Source organism: Pezoporus occidentalis, unplaced genomic scaffold, assembly GCF_034315485.1.
Source record: "Pezoporus occidentalis ecotype Australia unplaced genomic scaffold, CSIRO_AGI_Poc_V1 ctg2, whole genome shotgun sequence".
NCBI classification, from domain to species: domain Eukaryota; kingdom Metazoa; phylum Chordata; class Aves; order Psittaciformes; family Psittacidae; genus Pezoporus; species Pezoporus occidentalis.
Window position 1 is genome coordinate 10337263 of NW_026913855.1, and position 24198 is coordinate 10361460.

General features: G+C 42.6%; 1 long non-coding RNA gene across 1 annotated transcript in view; it reads right to left on the reverse strand.

Annotated features, from left to right (window-relative positions):
* The window catches only part of LOC134163199 (uncharacterized), a 71503-nt gene that overhangs the window by 5532 nt on the left and 41773 nt on the right, over nt 1-24198 (reverse strand). The window contains exons 2-3 of the long non-coding RNA XR_009964617.1: nt 441-1539; nt 120-208 (exon numbers count right to left, since the gene is read on the reverse strand). This is a non-coding gene — a long non-coding RNA (uncharacterized LOC134163199). The remainder of the gene's footprint in view (nt 1-119; nt 209-440; nt 1540-24198) is intronic.

The following is a 24198-nucleotide window of genomic DNA, read 5'->3' on the forward strand; positions in this document are numbered from 1 at the left end:
AAATTCCAGTTAGTTTTGCTCTGGACTGGTAGAGTTTGGCTGGCACATGCCTCTTGCCAGGACATTTGCTCAATACACACCCAGTATATTCGAGGAAAGGTGAGAGACATCAGCTGTACCAAGTACACTGCACCAAATGACCCACTGCAGACTTGCCCAGCCTTTTTTTCTCCTCTGCTGCCCAGTGAGGAAGCTGCATCTGAGGAATCTGAAAATACAAAACACAGTCAGAAAACTCAAGTTCCTCTGCAGCTGGAGACATCTGCTAGAAGCGAAAAGCTGCCAGCAGCAGCCAGGGGATGAGAGGTTACATCAGGATCGAGAAGAAATGCTACGAAGGAAGGAGTCAACTGTCAATAAACACCTGGCTTGGGTGATTTGGCTTTAAGAAAAAGAAAAAAGCAACAGCAAATTGCAAACAGTATTGTGAAGAAACAAACCTGCTATAGAATGACAGGGGAAAGGGAAATTAGACTTTCATCCATACAAGGCTTCTGTTTGTACTGATAGAAGAACAGAGGGTCACTGATGAGCAGCTTATGTTGTGGCTTTTCTCTGTTCACCCATACCCACTCGTCTGGTCCACTGATGGACAGCCAGCAGAACAAGCAATGCCAATGGCCTCGGTCAGCAAGGAAGAGGCTGTTTTTTCCTTGCAAACCTGTGTTTCTTCTTTTCAGGCAAACATTCATACCAGAGGTTCGGCCATCTTCCACAGGAATTCATCAACTGGGCAATGAATTGAAAGCAACTGCCATTTAAAAAGAAGTCTGGACTGGTGACTGCACATGTAAATTGTTCACACTTGTGACTGTGTCGTGGCAGAACATCAAAGGCTTCCACCAGTTTCGTGGCTGTTTGGAACGAGATAGGCGGCAAGCCAAAACCTACCTTGGCAAAAGCCTTCCATGTTGTGCAGCTTGGCAGTCCTGCCAAATACCTGAGGCAGAACATTTCTTATCTCCAGCTCATTTCCATAGGGATCAAGTGTTCCTGGCCATTTGGATTTTGATAAAAGTCTCTGTGTGATTATTAGCTTCAATACTATTCCTGGGCTCTAGGCAGGAGGGAGATTGTTGGGCTAGTTTCACAGTGACGTTGACCTATTCATGATGTCCTTATTCAGTGTCAAACAGTTATTCTGACCAGGCATTTCACTGGCTCCTGCTTATTTTCATAAGCTTACCTGGAGCAGGAGATTCAGCTTCTTGTCTGAAACACACTTTTGTGATTAAGAACCCAGTGGTAAAAGATGAAGACATATTTGTATAATTATGCAGCAATTCTCTGTTAACCTCTCTCAATTATTTTTAAAAGCATGTTGCTATGGGAAGATGCTCTTGGAATCAGTTATTTTAAAGCTTTCTTCTTAGATACTTAAACCCATCCTTTCCATTATTGTCAGATTTGAGGACAAACCTTTATCCAGTTACTCAGCGGAGATGCAAAGTATGTTCTTCACTTGGCTGGAAACTGAGTGTCCTACCCACTGCTCCAAGACATCAGAGCAAGTTGGTGCAGTGCTTAACGAGCATTAGCCTACATTGAAAAAGGAAGAAGGTTATAGATGGTAAGATTTAAAGTTCAGGACAAAGTATCTTTTCCTCATTTTATTAGAAGTGGACAAAGTAGGAAGAGTACAAAGCTAATAATTACTTCTTTTAGAAACACAAATAGAGGAACAGTGTCCAAGTCGGGTGAAGTTCAGAGGCTGCTGTTTTCTTTAAGTGAGTTTACTCAAACCTCCTGTGAGCTTTAGATCACATTTGACTTTTTCTTTTCATTGCATGAGGCACAGACTCCTGAGCTGTGACTGATACTAGGCATTCACATTCCTCCCGCTTTTGGGGTTGGCTGCTACTATCATGGAAAACATTAGTGTCAGCTTCACCCTTTTGCAGAACAGTCAGCATTTGGTTTGGCTGAACAAAAAAATATTTTGGAATGGACCTCAGTGACCTTCTGCAAATTGATAGCCAGCTTGCAACAGGCGAAGCTGAGTCACCAGTTGTGCGGGGTTGAAATCCAACCCAGACATCTGTAGCGAGCATATCTTGCATTGCCAGTGTAACTCCTGTTGTGATGTTCTCAAGTTTTAAAACGGTTTTGAAGAGCCTCTGGTCAGATTCTGTTTGGATACTGTACGTTACGCATAACCTCTGGGAGGAGGTGAATTTAGACTTCTACTCTGTAAACTTTAGGTGTTTGGGTTCTCTTCTTTTATACGCATTTTCCCAGGAAATTTCCAGTTCCTCAGAGCGAAGGAAAGTCTGAGTTTCTCCAAATTCACACTCCTCTGGTGGATTCAATCCATCAGACCACTGAGGCAAACAAGCAAATCACTCCTTTTATGAACACATCTATTCCTTGCAGGTTTTTGATGAAGTCCACAGTGCTTGCAACTTCCTTTTTAAATCCAGTCTAATATCACAGGGAAATTTAAGCTCCTCTGCAATGGGATATGATTGTGTCACCTATTTGACTGTGCATTTTATGGTCTTTACTGAACTTCTGAGTCTCCTTCAACCTCCCACATCAAGTACAGTGAAACCAAAGTTTTCAGAAGGTGAAGTGCTTTGTCGTTGGCAGGCTGTTTTAGTGGGCAGAGGGGAGCAAGCCCCTATTTAACACTTTACATCTCGTGTCCCAAAGTGTAACCTCTCCTTTAAACATTAAATTCAGTTTTGTTTTCAGATTTTATCAATATTTTTAAGAGTATCCTCTGGGTAAATACTTTCTGTAAGAGATTCCTTGTGTGCCAAGCTCCCAGCTTACAGCCTTCTCTGACAGCCTGACTGCAAGTGTTGGCCACAGGTTGCCATTTCAGAAGCTGCATCATAATATTATTCTCAATAATTGGTAAGCTTTAGCTTTAGCAGGAATAATTCAAATCCTGTAACCACCTTCTACAATCCACTGAATGCTCCAGGAGCCTTCATGCTGTTACCCACACACAGAAGGTACAGAACCAGTTGTACTTTCATAAAGTGCTGTAATTTTGCCCACCACAGTTTAGTAAACTTTTTCTTTTTTTTTTTTTTAGGAAAATTCCATGTGGTTTTAAGAGTCATGATTTCCATTATCTCATTTTAAACAAGTGGGATTGAGTATTTGTTGCGACTCTTTGAAACACCAGGGTCACAGTCTGCTTGCACATAAAGCAGCTGAAGAGAGCTTTAAGGATACATCTCCCCATAAGAATTTATTTTCGCCTTGTTCAGCATAATGGCAATATAGGTCATCTTTTTTTCTGTATGAAGTATAGTACTTAACATTTCAGTGACGACTTCACCCTTTTCCTCTTTTTCCTGGAATTCAGGAAACTTAATGTATGACTGACTTTCTCCATTCCTTTTGAAGAACCTCATCTGTTTTGTGGGGATATACAAAAGCCTAACCCATCCAGAATTTGTCACAAGCATTTTTTGTTTTCCCCAATAAAGAGAAGGAATGCGAGCAATGTAAAAGCTTTTTTCTGGCCACTTTGTTACAAGTAATTTGCACGTGAAATATCTAGTTAGAGATAATCTGCTACCATTGGTTTCTGAATAGTGGAATCACTGCAGAAAAAATAAGTCAAACCAGGGCAAACAGAGAGAAAAGCTATGTTTTCCAGAGCTATAGATGTAGCAAAGTATAAATTACGGCTGATGAAGTACCTCAAAACCCCAAACAGGCAATTGTCATTTGATTGTAATCACTGGCTGTGGGGTACATTTTGAGCAATATCCAATCTCCCTTGCCTTTCCAACATGTAGTTTAAATGCAGTACAGATGCCTGAAGGTGGGAGCCTAATATACCTCTGCAACCAAGGCTAAGAATTGGACATCTCCAGAGAGCAGCGCAGAATGCACAGATTTATGGCCTTACATCAGTTGCTGCGTGTCTATCCACACTAATGCTTTTCAATCAGCCATGTTAGCATGGTTAACCTTAAAATATATGCTTTTCTTTTTATTCTTGAAGCAGAAAAAATAGTATCGGATTTCAGGATTTTAAGAAAAATGCATTTTTTAAAAATCTACAGTATTCAGATAGTATGAATTATTTTGCTGGCTTTACACATGCGATGTATTTTTTGTCAAGGTCTAGGATGTGGCAAGGTAGAAAAATCCTACTCCTTAGCTATTGATTGTACTGGAAAAGTGACTTCCCTGGTTCCTTCCGAAGTGAACTCCAAAAAGACCTAGATGGCAAAGGGGGGTGACACCCTCCATCCCTTGTGTCTTGACATAAGGGACACCTGGGTGAGGATCTGTAAAATTAAGGGCTCCTTACTTGCCCTCCTTGGTGAGAGGATTCCCACCAGGCAGCAGGAGACTTGAGCAGGTACAGGGGTCATTTTGCTTTGCCTTGGACTTGCAGGGAGAAAAGGGGCCACATCTATTCACTCAGGGACATGGTGCAGGAGGAGAGAGAGTGGATAGGAGAGAAAAGCCTTGTTCTAGTGCAGATACAGTGACCTCCTCCAGATTTTTAGTTCTGTTTTTCTTCACTTCTTCACTTTTTTTTGGGGGGTGAGAGAAGCCAGAGCATGCCCTGTGGATCTTCAGCTTGGTCTTTACTACTTAGAGTCAGCTGATACCCTGGGGAGAGATGATCTGCCTGAAATCCCTCTGAGGCTATCAGGAGTCTGTATTCCTTTAGGACTGAAAGGAGCAAATCTTTAAGAGTCTCTGTAAAGTGTGAAAAATAACACTCAGCTATGCAACTCTATGTCCTTCCTGATAGTAGCAGGACCTCCTGCTCACAGAGACACTATGGCAGTTAATTTTCAGCCACTGTATGCAGAGTGGGAAGAGACAATGTGCTGAAAAACCTTGATTCTCCACCAGAGACCACATACAACCCCCCCCCGCTTTTACTTCCAGATAACTAATAGGTGGTAATTAATAGGATCAGTCTGTAAAATCCCCTTTGGGGCTTGATCAGAAAATGATTCAATACCATGTGTTCTACTGGGTGTATGTGGCATGCGGATATTCAACACATTGGTTGCAATTGCCTGGAAACAAACAATGTTTTTTCCCTTTTTTTTTTTCCTTTTCCCTGAGAGGAGAAAGAAGTGTCTATTGACTAAATCCTCCATTATAATTTTAACGTTTAATCCCCAAGGTCTGAGCAATTACTTTCCCTTTTCCTTTGATATCTGATGCCCTCCAGCTGAGTTGCAGATTAGCAGACATAGGTGCTAAATTCAGTAGAATTACTGTGTGTAAGTACTAATTAAACTAGTTATAACAGGCACTGTCTGCACTGAATTTACAAGCTTTCCAAGAAGCTGCACTGGGTGCAGAGGCCTTCTGATTGTAATCCCCAGTTCAGCTACATGGGATGGAGCGGCACCTTCCCTGTGTTATCTACTCTGTGAGGTTCAGTGCCAACCTGTAGAGGACCAGCGCATTCCTAGCCTGGAAAGAGAGCCACACTCAGCTGTCCTAAGGGTGTGATATCACGGCGCTTGGGTTTTGTGCTATCTGGATGTAAGTCCAGAAAACCATGCTCCGGACCCAGACCACCTCATTTCTTTGGGGCTCACATTTGAAAGCATAGTTCTGCACTGCTTCAGAAATAGCAGCATGGTGTAACCCAGCAGCCAATGTGCTCAGTATGCAAACTAAAAAGATAATTTCTCTAACTGTTATTGCTGCAGACGCAGTTTAGGGTCACTGCATCCAACTGAGGTCTTTATTGGGTTTTTTTTTTACTTCTCACAAAAGATGGTAAAAATGAAAATTTCTACTCTCATTTGTATAAGAGCAATGACATTCCTTTCACATTATATCTTTTAGTGACACCATGGAAACCTCTGGATTCTAAAAAGATTTGAACATAATTCACTGGGAATTACAGAACAATTCTGCTGGTGTACCAGGGGAGAGAACTCAACTTGATCTTCTTGAAAGCAAAAGTAACAATCTTAAAACAAATTAACTTCAACAAACAAAATCCTTAGTTTCGAGTTGTATGTAGTCACTTGAAGTGAAATTCATGTCTGGTAATGATCTACTACAGAATGTACCAATTAAGTCCTGGTTGAGTCCTCAAAATAGCTCTTCAAGATGCATATGTTTTGTGCTGATCCTCTCTATGGGAGAGAATTGCACTCCAAATTCTATTTGTTTGGTGAAACTAAGAAAAAGCTAGCAAGGCTTCCCATGGGTCCTAAGCTTACACTTTCACAGCTCACTCAAGCTGTTGGCATATTGTTGAATAATTAAGGAATGGGTATAAACGTATTTTTGAGGTTTAGTTTGAATGCATTATCAAGATTTTAATGTACTGTGTAGCTGTATGCAGCTGTGTATTGTAATTGTATGGCTGTGTTAAACTTCCTGATTCATCAGGTGCCTTTGCAACATGCAGAGAAAACCAGCACATCCCTTTCGATCCTTTAAGACAACTTACACTATGCTGTCAGCAAGAGCAGAAATCATAGAATAGTTTGGGTTGGAAAGGACCTTAAAATCATCTAATTCCACCCCACCCCTGCCATGGGCAGGGACACCTTCCACTAAACCATGCCACCTAAGGCTCTGTCCAACCTGGCCTTGAACACCTGCAGGGATGGAGCATTCACAACTTCCTTGGGCAACCCATTCCAGTGCCTCACCACCCTAACAGGAAAGAACTTCCTCCTTATATCCAATCTAAACTTCCCCTGTTTAAGTTTTAAACTGCTACCCCTTGTCCTGTCACTACATTCCCTAATAAAGAGTCCCTCTCCAGCATCCTTGTAGGCCCCCTTCAGATACTGGAAGGCTGCTATGAGGTCTCCACGCAGCCTTCTCTTCTCCAGGCTGAACAGCCCCAACTTCCTCAGCCTGTCTTCATATGGGAGGTGCTCCAGTCCCCTGATCATCCTCGTGGCCCTCCTCTGGACTTGTTCCAACAGTTCCATGTCCTTTTTATGTTGAGGACACCAGAACTGTACACAGTACTCCAAGTGAGGTCTCAGGAGAGCAGAGTAGAGGGGCAGGATCACCTCCTTCGACCTGCTGGTCACGCTCCTTTTGATGCAGCCCAGGATACGCTTGGCTTTCTGGGCTGCAAGCACACACTGAAGCTGGCTCATGTTCATTTTCTCATCAACCAACACCCCCAAGTCCTTCTCCACAGGGCTGCTCTGAATCTCTTCTCTGCCCAACCTGTAGCTGTGCCTGGGATTGCTTCAACCCAGGTGTAGGACCTTGCACTTGTCATGGTTAAACCTCATGAGGTTGGCATCAGCCCACCTCACAAGCGTGTCAAGGTCCCTCTGGATGGCATTCCTTCCCTCCAGCATATCAACCGAACCACACAGCTTGGTGTCATTGGCAAACTTGCTGAGGGCGCACTCAATCCCACTGTCCATGTCACCGACAAAGATGTTGAACAAGACCAGTCCCAACACCGATCCCTGAGGGACACCACTTGTTACTGGTCTCCAGCCGGACATTGAGCCATTGACCACAACTCTTTGTGTGCGGCCATCCAGCCAGTTCTTTATCCACCGAGTGGTCCATCCATCAAATTGATGCCCTTCCAATTTAGAGACAAGGATGTTGTGTGGGACAGTGTCAAAAGCTTTACACAAGTCCCACATCAGCTGCTCTACCCCTGTCCATCAGTTCTGTAGCCCCATCATAGAAGGCCACCAAATTGGTCAGGCAGGATTTCCCCTTAGTGAAGCCATGCTGGCTGTCACCAAGCACCTTGTTGATTTTCATGTGCCTTAGCATGCCATCCAGGAGAATCTGCTCCAAGAGTTTGCCAGGCACAGAGGTGAGACTGACTGGTCTGTAATTCCCCGGGTCATCCATTTTCCCCTTCTTGAAAACCTATTTCCCTTTTTTCCAGTCATCGGGAACTTCACCTGACTGCCATGATTTCTCAAATATGATGGCCAGCGGCTTAGCAACTTCATTTGACAGCTCCTTCAGGACCCGTGGATGGATCTCATCAGGACCCATGGACTTGTGCACGTTCAGGTTCTTAAGATGGTCTTGAACCAGTTCCTCTCCTACAGTGGGTGCAAGGTCTTCATTCTCACAGTCTCTGCATCTGCCTTCCAAGACTTGGGTGGTGTGGTTGGAGCATTTGCCAGTGAAGACTGAGGCAAAGAAGTCATTCAGAACTTCAGCCTTCTCCAAATCCAGGGTAGCCAGTTCTCCCGAGAGCTTCCTGAGGGGGTCCACTAGTCTGTCTTTCATTCACAATGTATCTAGAGAATCCATTCCTGTTATCTTTCACATCCCTAGCCAAGTTTAATTCTAATCGGGCCTTAGCTTTCTTAACCTGGTCCCTAGCTTCCTGGACAAGATTTCTATATTCTTCCCAGGCTGCCTGTCCTTCCACCTTTTATAAGATTCTTTTTTTCCCCTCTAATTTTCCTCAGCAGCTCCTTATCCACCCAAGGAGGTCTCCTGACCCTCCTGCCACACTTCCTTCTAGTTGGGATGCAACACCCCTGAGCTTGTAGCAGGTGATCCTTGAATATCAACCAATAGTCCTGGGCCCCCCTGCCCTCTAGGGCTGTATCCCATGGAACCTTACTAAGCAGGTTCCTGAAGAAGCCAAAGTCTGCTCTCTTGTAGTCTGGGGCAGTGAGCTTGCTGAGGATCCTGAGGATCTCAAACTCTACCATCTCATGATCGCAAAATGGACTTTCAAGTAGCTGGTATCATCAGCCAACTGCAATATGGTGGAGATACCACTGAAATAGATGAGATGAAAATAATATGAGTAGTCACAGCAGGAGTGTCCCCACAGGCCAAGTGGTATTTCATGCAATTGTAGGAGTGACCTGTTTACTTGAAACTTAAGAAGTTAACTTGAACAGTAAGCACAGTTTATCAGTTCAGCACAGGTTAACCAATAACTTGAGCTCAATGGATTGATTGGGCTTTGGATATTGCTGTTATCTTCCTTTTGCTTACTGTGCAGATGCAGAAAAGCTCCTGAAACAAGAGGGAAAAAAGCTCCCCCTAAACACTTTGGATTTGCACTAAAGTCAATATTAAGATAAAATGACAGAACCAGTGGTGGGCTGTGTTGTCACCCAAAAGGAGTTGTTTAGGACGACCTCCTTCCCCTTGGGACCAATGACCACGTTCATGATACCTTTATACTGAATTAAGGTGAAACAATATTAACCAACCAGTTTTACGATTTATTAACACAAAATACAAGTCATGTGTTTAGACACAATAACTCAACAATTATTACTTTAACTGTATCAGCAGGTCCCATGCCATGCATTTTTACTTAGATCTAGTCAATATTCAATGAAAATTGAGGAGAGGAGAAGAAAGAGAGAAAGAAAGAGAAGAGAAGAAATACCATCACCCGTGGATCCAGCAATGTCTCATTCTTCCTTTTCACTCTGGGTATCATCAGTGGTAGGAGCTCTCCCCCTGAACTGAGCCCTGCACTTTCGTTTGTATTCTTTTGGGGTGTTATCCATAATTTACATAGGAAGCATAGAGAGTAATTACTATGATAATGATGGGCATAGTTTAGTGAGTACTTGCACAGTTCCAAAGCTGGGATTCCCCCGAGGGTCCTCCAGTGGTCTGTGTCCCTTGTATTGCTGTGTCTGTTTTTCCACTTCAGCCTCTGAGTCAGCTCATCCTTAAGTCATCCTTTCACATTCCTGTGGAGGCTTATCAGCTTTGAACAAAGGGGTCAGAACAATTCTATCTATCCAGTATCAATAGCCAACATCCTTGTTATTTGCTTTGTTTACACTCAAGACCTCCCATGGTCAAATGCAAATGGTGCCCAAGACAAGCTCAGTTTCCTGTTTCTGACTTGCATTATGGAATGTAAATGGCATTTGAGACAAGTTCAGCATCCAGGTTCTCACAGGCTGGCCCTAGATCTCTACTGTACAAGACAGGTATTTTTATGAAATCATTTTTCTGAATGGCATACTGCCCTACGGTAGAGCAGAAAGCCTGTATGTGCATCTGTGCCCCTGAGGACTGTTGTCTGTTCTTTCCAGTTAGCAGTTACCAATATATTGCACAATACAGAGGAATTTAAATCTTCAGTAACTGAATGCTAGTCCTTTTTAAACAAATTTTGGCTGTTTTGTCCCATGATGCAGAGCCCACTGTTGCAGACCCCTTGACTTCTGGCTCAACTCATTTTTTTGCCATTCCCACATATGACTGGGCTTTAGTTTCCCTAGAGCTGTATTCTGATCTAATTAGTGAGTGGCAGTGAGCTGGGGAATAGGTAGGTGACATCCATTTTCTGACACAGATAGCAGTTACAGGTGTGAAATTTCAACGGCTAGGTTGAATGTCTGGATAAATTACCCCAAGGCAAAATACATGCTAATGGGATCTTTCTGTATTAGTTCATACACATAACTGCCAAAGAAACCTTACTGCACTGCTCTGTTTACTATTACATCTTACAGGGTCTGAAAGTTTTATTCAAGGATCATAAATCTACCTTAAAAGACTAATCCTTATAGCATCCTGTATCATATATCCCCAAGGGTCATTTCACAAAGGCAGCAACGGAGGAGGCACAGCTAGTGACGACTTGTGAATCTCCCACGCCATGACAGGGCCAAGTCTAGCATGAGGATTCAGAGATCTTGACCGTCAGTACCAGCGGTGTAATGTACACCAGACAAGACTTCTCTCACCCATCCATCTTCCTTAACTCCATTTTGCCTCTGAAAATCACGAACTGCCAAAGCCAAGAATTGTGTTTGAGCAAAGCCTTCTCCCAGGCCACTTTAGCACTCACAAAACACTCATGGAGTCTATGTAGTTGGTGCAATGGCTGTAGACATGTGAAAGTCCAGTGAAATATACTGAGAATACAGCCTGTGCTTTCCTGTCCATTTTTGTAAGCCCAGTAATGAGTTCCTAAGAGACAGCCTATAAAGCCTAATTATTCCATCAAACAGCCCAGTTCTCAAAGGTTGACTGGTTTGATCACTGGTTGTATGCTGTTGGAAAAACAGCCAAAAATTAACAAGGGTCCTGAAGTGTTACCATGAAAAAAACCCATATTTTATTAGTTTTTGGATACTATTTATACTGTGACTATTCCAGTTCCCTGCTGGAGGTCTGACAAGCAATCCCTTCCTCCTGCACTGGTGCTCCTAGAAAGAAAGTGCTTGGCTGCGGCTTGGCAAAAACCCACTAGACAGCAATTACTTTCCAGTTATAAGCACTCCTTTTGAATACTGACTATAGTGATCATTTAGGAACAATAGGATTTGCTTCCTCCTCTGACAGACATCGTGCTGCCTCTGCAGTATTTTCCGCAGGATCAAGCCCCAACTCCCCTCAGTCACGTCAAGTAGCTCAATTGAAATGACCTATGGGAGTAATGAACTGACATCCCTTAGGGGTAAGATCAGGGACCAGGGGTGAGAATGGAAATCTGTATCAGTCCTCCTGTAAGCAGGGGCAAAAAAAAATAGGTTAGCAAAGGTCCTAACCTATTAAGCCATCAAGCAGCCTTGAATCTTAGGCTTAAGCTACAACAGGGAATTTAATAGCCTTATTCACAGAGCAACAGTGTAGGGCAGCTATACTACTCTGCCAAATAAGGTCTCTTAGACCACAGGGCCCATACTCCATGGCAAGTGTGGCTGTTCTTTTATTAATTGTAGCAGTATGACATTTTGCCTTAGCCAGGTGCTTCCCCTGAGTTCCCATTCCCTTCTCCCCTCAGTCACACACAGCTGGGACCTGCCATTTGCATGCACAATGGCAGATGTCCCCCTGCCTTTCTCATGTCTCCATGGGGGTACTTGCTCTCAGCTGGCACGTACCTTCATCATAACTGCCTTTTACAGACATCTGGTAGAATAAGAACACCTTTTTTTTTCTTTAAAGAAAAAAAATCTGATTTTAGAATTCCAGCTATCTAAGCTAAACTGCCACAAAATAGAGCACACAACGGCTCATTCTTCTACAGAAACAATTCTGTAATGCCTGGCAATAAGTCCATGATAGACAAAAGCACAGGAGCTTCCTTGCCTATGTATGCTGGAAAGTCACAAAAATCCAAAAGCTGCTACACCACAGAGCAAGTACTTTGCTGATATTTAGAGGAACATCAATATCATTGAATTCAAAGAGATTGAGTTTCTAACCTTCCCTGACAGCATGCTACCTAAGTGTAGTTAAAAATACAGCCAGTGGGTTTTCAAGCGCAGGGTAATGCAGTGCCAGCAATTTAAGTTTAGTGCTGTTGTACACAGAAATTGCATACTGGGCAGTTTTAGGTTTTAGTCCTGGAGGTAGAACTGTAAGATTTATAGGAGAGGACAGAAGTGATTTTGACCCACTGGTCTTTTCTGCAACTAGTACCTTTGCCCTTCATGCTGTTGCTCTTTGTTAACATTTGCAACATAAGGAGTCTGGGAATAGCATAGATACTGCAGAGGCACCACTTTCAACAAAGCTCAGAGCAGCTTGCTTTCAAATACAAAAACTAAGTCAGGAAGCTAGTGAGCCTTCCTCAAGGCTCTTCACTAAGACTAGATGCTAATCATTCCCTAAATTCCTCAGCAGGCTTGCTATAACTACAAATGTGTTGGCTATTGCACTGGGGTGCAGTACGTGCTGCATTTTCGTGCCTACTGAAGCAGCTGCACTGTCATCCTGTCTCCAAAGCATACTTTATATGCTACACTTGCCTATAGAATTTACCACTAGTCACGTCTTGACAATACAATTTTTACTTTTTGTACACCCTTTAGCATGTAAGCTGGTTTTCTACAGTAACTCCACAGATGGCAGAATTACAAACACCTATTCTTTTCCATATGGATTCTCTAATGTAAAGAATCAGTTCATTAGCTTGTTCCCAAATAAGGATGTTAAAACAATCCTTCCTGCATATCTATCATCTATTTTCTTAAAAGTTACAGAAATTTAGTAACATTTATATCTGAAGTGCTTCCATCAAGTTAAAATGAAATTTGCCAATAAATTCAAAGATGCTTATGTAGGAAGACAGGCAGACGACATGACTGCACAAGCTTTGCTTATTTTAAGAAACCAGACTAAAAACCCCACAAATACATACAACAAAGGCAGCAGAGGCAAAGTCTCTCCCCCCCTCCCCCCGCCCCCCACGTCTGTGAGCAACTGCATCCTTCCTTTTGATAAAGAAAAGCAGCATTTGTCCCAAAGGAGAGGAAGAAAACACAATGGGAAAATCAGCCTGCATAGCAAGTATTCCAAGCAGGCTTTAAAAAAGCATAGCGGTTCCAAGTTCTTTCTCTCATCCCCCCAAACCCATTTTTTCCTTCCAGAAATAACTAGAATGAATGAAAGCCCTCAGTGAGGTGTGCTTATACAGTACTGGATGCCATCAAACAACACCGAGAGGCAGCGTTGCCCTCAAAGCCTTATAGTCAAAAAGGGTTTGCTGATTTGAGAGCATTGAAGACAAAAGCTCTTTGAATATGTAAGGATAGGTATAATCCATTCAGGAGCATAAATTTCAATATGGAGCACTATTGGCCATTCAGTGCCTGTGACTTGCTCCTAAGGGGCAGAAAGATTACCCAGGTAGCATAAAATCCTCTCTGAAGCAGGAAGCTTATATGGAAGTCTGTGGGCTGGCTGTGATGCTACACATAATGGGATGACGAAGGCACTGTTGCAAGTAACAATTATTTTATAATTTAAGCTCTCCCATGTTAGCAAATTTGATACTGTAAAGTAATCATTTACAGGAAACTCCTGTGTACTATAGAAGAGGGATAGGGGACTAAAAGTGAAGGCAACTAGTGGAGGAAGACAGTAATGTATATTTTTTTATTACTGATTTGCATCATAATTACTTAGCATGCTAGTTGTTTCTCCTGCCATAACCTCCTTGTTTGCATTCCTAATGCAGATATGGCACTGATTTTTCCATTCTAGCCCTTGGTACCATACCAGCATTTGTGTCTGCCTTGCTCTACCCTGCTGCTTCCTACAATAGTCAGATCCCATCTTGCCCAGCACACTGCCATGCTCTGTAAGTCAGTGTTTCTGAAATACAGGGGTCTGGCTGTGGTCAGTAACTCCAGCTGAGGCAGTCAGAACAAAGCAAATGTTTTCTGTAAAAACCTGATTATTTGGGATATTGGTGTTCTGGGGGACAAGGCTGAAAGAGAATTGGACTTCTCCAATCTTTTGTAAGGTTTAAACACCCTACCCATCCCTACTGCCCCCACCATTTATTTTCAGCTATGTGAAGATGAAAACAGCTGAGAGCTGGAGGCTGAATTTCAACAGCAGGCAGCTCAATTAAACCTCCACGCCTATAACTGCAATCTTTAACAGACAGAGACAGGCCGACAGGTCACACAAGGAGACTGGAATAAATCAGGGGAATGTCTTTTGATCTGTACCCCTCACTTGGGTACCTGTTCATGTCCTTGTAAACATTGGTGGCAGCAGCAGCACAAATGCATGCCCTGCTGCTGCCAAACACACACAGATGCTGACCACATACCTTAATCTGGGAGACTGGACCACATACCAGCCCATTACATTACTTCATTACAATGATTACACTGGGGTGCATATTTCCCCCAGCTAAGAGATCACTGCTTTCAGCAATCTCATAAATGCAGCCCTGGGGTGAGACAGCAGCTCACACTTACAAATTCCTTATGCTAGAAAAGTTCTGAAATCTCTTAAACCCATCCTGAAATCCAGTTTCTACTCTTTATACAGGGTGAATTTTGCTTTTCCTCACCCACTTCTGACGTGCTCCATTTGTAGTTGGAAGAAGACAGAAAAAAGCAGGGAAGAGAACTGGTGTGCAGAAATGAACCTCAGCAATGTAATCTTTCTATGTCAGTGAAAACTTACCCTCCTCTTTTGTTATTTGGATAATAAACCCTTCACAAGGGGTTACGCTACCTGGCAACCACCAACGAAACAAGAGTTTCTGCTGGCTCTGGTCAATGCTCTGCTTTGTACCAGTCTGCAGACCAGTATGAGCTCGGCATCCTAATTTGTTTTAGGTGAGGTTCTCCATCACCCCTTCCTCTTGCTTGCCTTATTAAGTTCCACATCAGGTATGGCTCTTGCCAACTGAGCCCCACTATGCAAAACTTAGGCAGGCTACCAAGCCTGGCATGCATTTAATTTCTCACCTGCACTGTACCCTGAATACTGCATGAGCCTTCCCCTTCTATCAGGTGGATTTTAGCCTGTGATGGTAAACTGAGAAGCTACCGAGAAGTAGTACTGCTTTCACGTTCCTTCTTCATCCTGTGGTTAATAAATGTTAAACTTGCTGACACTATAAAACAGCATCCAGGGGACAGTTGGTAAGCGATAAGTATTTATGTCAGCATAAACTTATAATCACGAAGTCCTGACATCCAAATGCATCAACCTGTATGCAAAAGCCTGGAACTATGATTATCCACTAAATATTCTTAGTGAGACTAAAGATTAATAATGCTGTGATTTTAAATGTTTCCATAGTTATGCATCTTATGTTGCACACTTGGCTATAATATGACTGAAGTTCTGTGACTTTCTTATTTATTGCAGTATTGCCAAGTTACAGAAATAAAGATCAGTGAAGAAATGCTATGAGAAGAGAGAGCATTTCTATTTCTGAGAATCTCTTAGCCTTTCATGTTGGAACAGATTTTATTTCAAATGAAAACCTGTGGGTCTTCTAATAATCTGCTTCTGCTCCTAATTACCCCAAGTGTACACCACAGTGAGATCAAGACTGCACATTTGTAAGTCCCTAAAACTTTGCATGGAGCAATAAAGACTCCCAGGTGGGCAGGAGAGAAATAAATTCTGATTTTTTTTTTCCCCTCACCAGTTTTTTTTCCCTTAGCTTATAGATAATGAGGGGAAAAAGGCGCATTCTCCAAACCTAGACAGCTCAGCAGAGATTTATGCTTAATCTCTAACTTCAGTCACAAGGAAACAAGAAAGATTTATAAGGAATGAGATGAAGATAAACACCAAAAAATGTCATAACATTGTAAAATGAATGAATGAATGGCTAGCCTCTTGGAACAGCATGCTCACTGCTGCTTATCCTGAAAAAAAAAAACCAACTGCTAAATGACCAAAACTTTTTCAGGAAGGAATTACAGAGGTAGTCAAAGATCTTGAAAAACTCAGGTTAGGTGATTACCACTACACGCACACACCAGGTAACTTGCTCTAAGGAAGAGCTAGAAATGTGAGATGGAGTAGTAAAATAAATTATGAATGTTTGAAAGTGTAGAAATTCTGTTCTCCCTAGCTAGCAGCACATCAAGGGAACACCTAGTGTCTCTAAAAAGTTATGGCTACAAAACTATGAGAGAGGGTGAGCACTTCACAAAACCAAGGAGGTCTGTGCGCCAGGGTGCTGATGAGCACAGCGGAGTTCAGACTGGATGATTCATGTGGCTACTGAGAATAAAGTTACAAATAATTATGCAAATTTAAGAGAGATTAAACATTATGCTTCAGGTCTTAAGCTGGTTTGAAGTTATTAGAGATTAGGGTGGGACTGAGATAGGAAGGGTTATTAAACTGGGCTCTCATACATCCATGGTCACCGTTGGGGAGAGGATCCTGGAGCATGCAGGTGCACTATCTATTTCAGGTGAGAGTTTTTGTAATGACAGAGACTTTGCAGGTCACCTGCACACTAGTGAGACTCTAAGGGCTTGCTTTAGAGATCAAGCCATTCATTAAGGACACTGGGCTAGAAATTTTTGGTTTGTATTAATATTTGGGTGACAATATACTGTAAGCAATTCAGTATCTTTGACAGTTCCTCCCTACTTCTGTGCACCCTTATTTGATTTATGGGATTTTACTTTTGAATATAAGTTAGTGCTTCAGGATTCACTTTGTTTTTTTTCCACCAGTAGTACCAAGATACAGCAGTCACAGCTGGATGCTTGTGCTTCAAGCTGCCTTGTCAGCAGAACAAGCAGGTGCTGCCTTTGCCTTGCCCTGCCCTGCTCCTAGCATTAGGATTTGCTTCTCAGAGGAGTAAGAATATACTACTGAAGACATTCTGCAAGGAGCTACATTGCTGCTCACCTGGGCACACTCAGCTCATCTCCTACCTCATCTCTGAAAAGGGCCTTTTGAGCCGCTTGGTTAATGCAACAGTAGTTTGTCTATCAACTGTCTCCATTAGAAAACAGGCTCTGATCTCTTTTTTTGTATCCCTATGATCTCTGATGGGGAAAAATTACTTAGTCAATTAGCCATTAATGCTGCACCAGCAGTTTTCACTTGAAATTTCAGATAGACAAGTCCAGCCAGATTTCAATATTGTTAATCAGTAAGTCTCAGAATACAATATCAAAGAAATCCACATTCCCTCAAAAGTATCATTAATAATATTGGTTGAACTAAAGAGTTCCAACAGATTTAAGAAGACACCTTCAAATTAATTGCATTACATTCCAAATATTATTTCAAGCTTCACAATAAAAGAGGGACCATTAACTGAATACCTACTAAGGATGATAGCTAAAATCAGGAAAAAGCTGAGCAAGGCCACCACATTTTGAAAGACTTTAAGATCATTGTTTATTTTACAAAGCAGCAACACTACGGACAGTGACAAATTGGTGTAATTATAGCGCCTCCACCACTGGATGCAATGAATTCCGTTAAAAAATATTTTAAATATGGATTTTTCTATCTGTAATTGGTCAGGGTGCTCTGCAGTGCAAGCAGCAGCAGCCTTGGTAAAGATCTCGCAGGAATGACCCAGTGTCCTTGGCTGGAGCTGAGCCAGGCCACCAGGCAGGAATGTGCCTGCACTAGGGTAAGCAAGGGCAGGAATCGACTGAAATGAGAATTTCAGCTCTCACTTTGCCACTGGTCTATTAGTGTTTTTTGCAATTGAAGCAAGGAATTCCTGAGCATGCATGAAAAGATGATCCTATTCATTTTAATTATCTCTCGTCTGACTAACTCACTCTGGAATCTAGAATTAGGGAGTCCCAGTGGAATGTAATCTTTTTTGGTCTTCTTTTCTGCTGATGTAATAATATTTGATCATGAGAAGTTGTACAAAGGCATCAAGCCCATTATGCTCATAACTCAGTTCAATCTCACCTTTGCTTGCCTGCCTCCCCATTAGTCAGCTGTGAGATCAGTTCAATGCATGAACAACTTCAGGTGTTGCATCATTTTCCTAAGAGGGACAGCAAGAAGAAATGAGATTTTACTGGAGGTTGCATCATTTCTTTTAGGTTTCTCTCTAAGAGGTAAAGGCTAACTATGATTAGACAGAAGCCCCTCTATATACCTTCTTTTCATACATGTGTGTTACGTCAGCTGTGTCTACGTGGAAACCTATAATTTGGTCTATGTCCGTTGCACAGTCCGTTTCATCTGGAAGCCCACAGCATTCCTCCCATGCTGTGGCAATGTCTTGCATTTTACACCATCCCAGATTATGTACTGCAAAATAAGGTTGTAGGAATTTTTGTAGACAAGATGTTGGAATGAAGAGCAAAGCACTCCAGGCTCTCCCCAGAAGGATGTACAGTTCAAAGGGGTGCTGTTTAAAAGGCTCAACTTTATTCCTGAATTCTGATCACCAGAGCAGGGCTATCCCATAGCATAGGCTGATAGCCTTTTCTTCTAGCAGGTAGTTATACCATCCATAAAAATTCTTGCATGATAGGCAGAAGACCTACATTTGTTCCTGAAGTGCAGAGGAAATCTGGGAGCCAGAACATGACTTAGGTTTGCTTACAGGGAGGGCTGGGAAAAAGCAGGGTTTTTCCCCCCCACCATGCTGATCGCCACTTCCATAAGGTAGTAAGAGATGCAAAAACCAGCAACCCACAGAGAAAGATCTCTGGTGTTGTATGCCTGCAGTAGGGTAGGAAGGAGGGAAATCCCCAAACCCTGATAACTGCACACTGTTTATTATGTAGCTCTTCATTGTCATTTCAATACACACATTTCCCTTTCCTCTGATTTTCAACAGGGCATGGTCACCTATTGTGTATTTTGACATTCCCAGTCTTCTGTGGCGAGAATGTCATCAGGGAGAGTAAAACCCTGTCTTTTTCTTCCAGTGCTTTTTGGATCATCACCTGAAACAGTGTCACAGCGACTACCAAGGGAGCTTTACAGCAGGGGCTAGCCGATGTGACATGCCTCTGGACAGGGAGAGAGCCGAGGGAGTGCATGAGGCAGCAGGGCAGGAGGGAGAAGGGTTGCTACAACTCATTTCTTGCCCCTCAGTGCTTGGGACCAGGAGGAATGCCTTAATCTCATGCTTCCTTTACACTCTTCCAAGATCACTCCTAATCCATGGGAACACAGTGCCCTGTTGTCCAATGCACTCCCTGCCTGACATGCTGAAGACCAGAGGTCTTTACATGGTGATGCAGTAGCCCTCAGTGGCATAGCTGCTACCCAAATATATGAGCTCTCTTGCACCCAAGTCCATCTTTAGGTCTTAATGCTTGTCAGATTTTTTTCCTCCAGCTCTATCAGCTGTTACAAGAGATTTCAAATCTTCCTGTGGCTTCTGCCTCACGGCCTCAGGCTACTGCTGCCAGTAGCAACACGGCTACAGGATATTGCAGACAGAGCTGCAACACGTAAGCTGCCAAACATGTCTAACAAAAGCACAATGTTTGGGCCATTTCTGCAGGGCGGGAACATCAGAAGTTGTTAGTTTTTTAATTTTATATCTAAGATGATACAGCACAGTTTGAAAACCCAAGACAGTGGCCACAAAAGGTGTCTAGGATGTGTCAGGGAAAACAAGTGTAAGACAAGGACTGGAACAAAAAGTGCTTGCCTGCTTCAGTATACCCCCTCCCAAATCTGGGATCAAGCCAGGATGTCCAAACCTCAACATCGCCCTGCTACGCATCAGCAGTTGTCTAAATCCTGGCAAATGAACTTCAAAGCCCTAGCACCCATCACCCTGGAGAAGACCAGGCTGCCACTGCTGTCAGTGGCTCATTGTACTGGGCTGAGTGATCCACCAGCTGGCAAATCACAGAGACATCAAATTTACAGAGCTGATTTATTTTTGCTGTTTGGCTTGTTTCTGTTTCTTAGTTTAAGGTAGATACTTGCATGTAACTTAGGGATGCTTTAAATTCCTCACAAAAGGATGAGGCAAATCATCCATCTCAATTCTTATGCAAAAGGAGACTAAATATGATGATCTTCAGTAAGGTACCATGTACTACTTTTTCGCCTGCATTTCTACCTCATTCAACACAAATAAAGAAAAGTGCTCATTTAATCAGCATTCATTCAATATTTTGTTTTCTTCTTGTCACTCAGCATGTAGCCCTTGGCTTGCTTTATGGCACGCTGTTCAGACCCTGCTGTGGGGACAAAATTCATTTCCTTATGGCCTCATCCTCACCACACATCACTACAGCATCCAAAGCCTTTAAAAGTATTAACAAACTTACTTATACAATCCCCCTGAAAATGCTGTATTGCCCTCTTTTTAGAAAGGCAGCTGATGCACCCAAAGATGCACCAAAGCATTCTGGAAAGGTCAAAATCACATATTCAGAGTTCATATTCTGATAATTTCAGTTTAAATTTTTAGGATTTAATGGTTCAAATGAGACTGCAGTTGGGCTCACCCAGAACACCATCTGGGAACAACTCATAGATGCAGAACGTTTGCAGAACCTCACAGGAGCTCCATGGCATAGGCTGGGAAGGGGCACCTTTCTCTAGGACCTAATTCAGCTGCCAAAGGCTCCTTTGCCCTCCTACCAATGCCTGCCTCATTCATCAAGTGCCTTCTAACTTCTGCTACTAATGAAAAGGAAGTAGAAAACAAGGATCAGAGTGAATGGGAATGCATGAAGGAACATCGAAGACATCTAGTCCATTCCCTTCCTTTGATGCAGAAAGTTAGCCCTGCTTCATCTCTGACATCAGTCTCACAGTCTGAGGGCCAGCAATTCCCCCTTCTTTCAAGGTGACTCTATGCCAGTATTCTACTGTTTCCAGAACTGTTTGAAATATCTTCATGAAGACTAACCTACATCTCCTTGATATGGCTCAAACCTTTTATCTTACCTAGTGTGGACACACAGAGCAAGTAAGTCCTCCTTTGACAGAACTGGCCTCTTCCCACAGCTCCAGTTCTGGAACTCGGTCTTTGACGCCTCAAGCACACACTTCCTCCAATGCTCTTAAACACCCAATTAAATCTGCCATCCACTGGCATTCACATGTTTGATGCTGATTAGCAACTCTGCATTCATTACATTAAAATTTATGACCAAGCTATTTCACCATGTGGCTGGCCACAAACTGCCCAGAAGCAATTGTGTTCTTTTAATCCTACCTCATTGTCTCAGAACAGAGCTGAAGCCAGTGGGAGACTCTCTGGGGAGAGCCTTTACTGCTTATATTAGCAAAATTCCTGGGAAAGGAGTAAAGCAGGTCCTAACTGTTAGGGAAAAAAAATTAAAAATCACTACTTATTGGATTTCAGTGCATCTGGTACCATCTGGTGTAGCCCAAGAGATGGTCTGAACACGTTCAGCCAGCAGGATGCTCTTCTGGCAAGAGTTTTCCTGCTGAACTCTTAAACCAGTTATTCAAGGTGAATTTTATGAATGTCATATAGTAAGAAACAGCTTGCAAAATCAATCTTTAAATCAGCTGCCCCAAGGCTCCCTACCACTACTGTATGTTTCTTCAGCTGCAGAATGAAATAGCAATAAGATCCCCTCTGTGAGGCTCTTCTCAGTGGAGATCACAACGTTGATTACTCCATCCTGCCTGGGATGAAGCTTACTGTGAGGGCTGGACTTTTGCCTGGAAAGCCATGCTTAGTTGTGAGAGGGTGTACTTTCAGTTGTTGAAAGCACCTATCAGGCAGGACTGTATATATGTTAATGCCAGGAGGAGTTTAATTGTACAGAAAGAGAAATAATTCATGAAGTTCAGTATGCTCAAATGAAGTTGAGTTTGGCTTAGAAACTAAAGCAAAATCCTTAGAGCTTGTGTGTACAGTCTGTAGTCAATATTTCTAGGTATTTATGTTCTGTGAAGCAGTTTCAAAAGCTTACACTAGTAATTTGATTGCCCCCGAGTCATACCAAACACATAACCCATCAAGCTTGTACCTCAGCAAGGACCTTTCTACTTATGTATCATCATCCCACACATGTAAAATAGCTGATACTCCAGGTTTTGCCGGATAGAAGAGTGGATGAATATTAAAATTCTCAGTACAGATTAATTTTGTTAATACTAAAGAGCCTGAGGGTACAAGCCATAAAGGGAAAGAAGGAAGAAAAAAACCCCTTTAACAATACATACTGGCAACTTTTCAAATTATCTGAAATAACCCATGTCATTGCTGCTCATAGAAACTCTAACAATTCACACCTACGGCTGTCTACACTAGAAAACTAGACAAGTAGTTTTGACAGTTTGATGATGAGCTCACCTTAAAAACACAAAGTACCACCTGTCCCTCCCTGATCCTAACATTGCTATAGGTACCCATCAGGTGTCCTGCAGGTGCTCCAGGAAAGAAAGGGGCTGGAAGGAAATCACAAAGGAAATTTAAGCTCAATACTGAAACAATTCCGAGTGAAACACGCTGTAGAATGGTGTCCCTGAACAGCAAGTAGGAGTTCAACCAGCTGGACCATTTAGCAGTGGATTGACCAGAACACCAGAGCATGCAAACCCCCATGGTCTCCATCTTTTATTGGCAAGACAAAATGAACCTACTTAGAAAGCCTTTTATGTTTTTAGTTATTATTCCTAGGACTCTGGGCACAGAAAACTGCTACTTATAAAGGTGCGGGGGCTTCCGTGAATGTGCCCCAGCTCTGAGTTCAGTCCACCGTTGTTCCAGAAAAATATTATTTCCTGGTTTTGCAGCAGGAAGCCAAGTCCTAGTGTGATGCTTCACCAGGAATCATGTCAGTTTTCTTCCCTGCTAGTTTGTCCCGGCAGGCACAGGTAATCACCAAACCACCTGACAATGCCAGGCTTTCCTCAGTCACTGACTACAAAACACAGTTATGTGGTCTGGAGCATTGCTCAGAGTGATTGATGGAGAGCCCACATTATCCATAGTCTGTTTTGCTTTGGGTTGTTTTGGTTTTTTTTTTGCTATGTACCTATAGAAGCCCTTCCTCTTATCTTTCACATCCCTTGCCAGACTCAATTCTAACTGGGCCTCAGCTTTCCTGAACTCTTTCTTTGAGTTCCTTTGCTTTGATATTGATATTTCTGCTGTCTCCACTGTTACCCACAGAATACTGGTGCATGTACATTTGGCTCTGATGGAGTGCACAGAGACCAGGAGTACTGAAGAAGAAAGTTATGCCTTGTTCTGGAATTGGTATAGCAAGATACAAGCTGTGATTTACATACAGAGACAAAACCCACTCTGGTCTTTGGCACTCATTGGCCTCTCAGCAAGGATACGTTGAAGTCTGAATTTCTGCTTTCTATGGGAAAAGGCTGCTTCATTGCCCTCTTACTAGAGAGTAGAACAAGCACCTTCATGCTTTCCTCAGGCTGCCCCCCATACCTAGGCACAGCTCTATACAGACACCAAGCAACTTTCTTGTTCCCTTCCCCTGTCTCCTCTGCCACATGAACTACATAGTCCTTGGATGACTGCTGAATAGCTTGTGTGTCTCAAGGTCTCTGCTTCCAGGGCTGATCAGTCTTCTCACCCATGTGCCTTCATGCTTCCTTTAGATTTATCCCACTGTTGGGGTTTTTTTTCCATTTCACTTGAAAGCTTTTGTGGTCATGGAGCATTTCCTCATCAGGTCCTGCTGGTTCCTGCACTAGAAATCATGAGCAACATCAACAGCTGTAACATTGCTGGTGCACAGCTTGGATTCTGACCAAAATTTAAAACCAGCCTGAACAGCCAAATCCAGTTTTGGACCTGATTTTGATTTATAGACTCTTGAGCAACTGTCATAAAGATTAGATTTATGATCTGGAAATTAAAAGGCTTCATAATTGGTCTGGACCCCTTTTAAATAACATTTTAATCTACTGCTAGAAAGTATTTTTAAAATTCATGGAAATGCATACTTCCACACATTCTTAGTGAAATAACTAAATAAAGCACTAGGCATTAATTTCAGAGAAAATACTTAGAACTGCCATTTCAGTTATTAGTCATTTTCATATAACAACCACTCTTCAACATGGTACCGTTTAATCTCAGCCATGTAATTATAAGCACTAAAG